The sequence below is a fragment of the Cebus imitator genome, unplaced genomic scaffold, assembly GCF_001604975.1.
Source record: "Cebus imitator isolate Cc_AM_T3 unplaced genomic scaffold, Cebus_imitator-1.0 Scaffold803, whole genome shotgun sequence".
Taxonomy (NCBI): Eukaryota; Metazoa; Chordata; class Mammalia; order Primates; family Cebidae; genus Cebus; species Cebus imitator.
The window spans coordinates 363,492-364,560 of record NW_016108118.1 but is presented as its reverse complement, the minus strand read 5'-3'; positions in this window follow the sequence as shown (position 1 = coordinate 364,560).

Genomic DNA, 1,069 nt, shown 5'->3' with positions numbered 1-1,069 from the left:
TAAAATAAAAATGTATAACTATGAAAGTTAAAAAAAAAAAAAAAAACCTGACATCAGAAAGTGAATTTGGTGACCTCAGTCTTTGGTGGAAGTTCCTAGTGTATGAAATGGAACTGAAGAGAAAAGGCCTTGGTTTCCATGCTGGAGGTAGGGAACCAGTGAAAGGCTAAGTATCAGAGAATCTGTAATTCAGAGAAATCACCGTTGGTAACCTGGAGGGTGAATTTGAATAGAATGAGACTGGAGGAAGGAGGAAGGCAGTAATGGTACAGGTGAAGAAAAACATAGGTAGAACTTGGCCAGTAATTCAAAAAGGTGAGAGGAGGGGCCATAGAGAGGGAAACGTGGGATTATGACCAGGTTTCAGGCTGGAACAAGACAAATAGCAGACTCATCCAATATTGAAAATAGAGTCACAGGAGCCTACTTTAGTGGAGGGAGTTAACAGGGTATTCTAGGATAGGATAAGTTTGAGATTTCTTGACATATCTGAGTAGAAAATTCTTGGAAGCATCAAGATACACCAGAGCTCAGTGAGGGAAAGAAGATAGGGAGTGTGGAGTCATCAGCTTGCAGATGATGGCTGAAGCCATCCTCCCACTTCAGGAGAGAAGCACCCGAGCAAAGGGCTGAGACTCCTGGAGAACACCAACATTCCCAAGTGAGCTGAAAGAGAATTCAGAGGAGGGGCAGAGGAAAACTTAAATAAGTGAATGTGCTGTTGGAGAACATTGTGATTCAGGGCTTGATCTTTGGAGGCTAACTGCCTGAATGATTGTTTTCTTTTCTGTAAATGAGAGTAAAATTTTCTACCCATGCATGGGAAAAAATCCTCCACAAACTAGAAACAGGAAGGAACTTCATCAGCGTGATAAAAAGCATCTGTGAAAATCTAGCAGTTAACAGATTTGATGGTGCAAGACAAAATGCTTTTCCCTAAGATTGAGAACAGGACAAGGATGGCCATGTTGAGCAGGTCTATTCACCTTTGGTTCTGGTCAGGACAACTAGGTGATCGATATATAAAAGGATCCAGGTTAGAAAGGAAGAAGTAAAACTGTCTTACTTC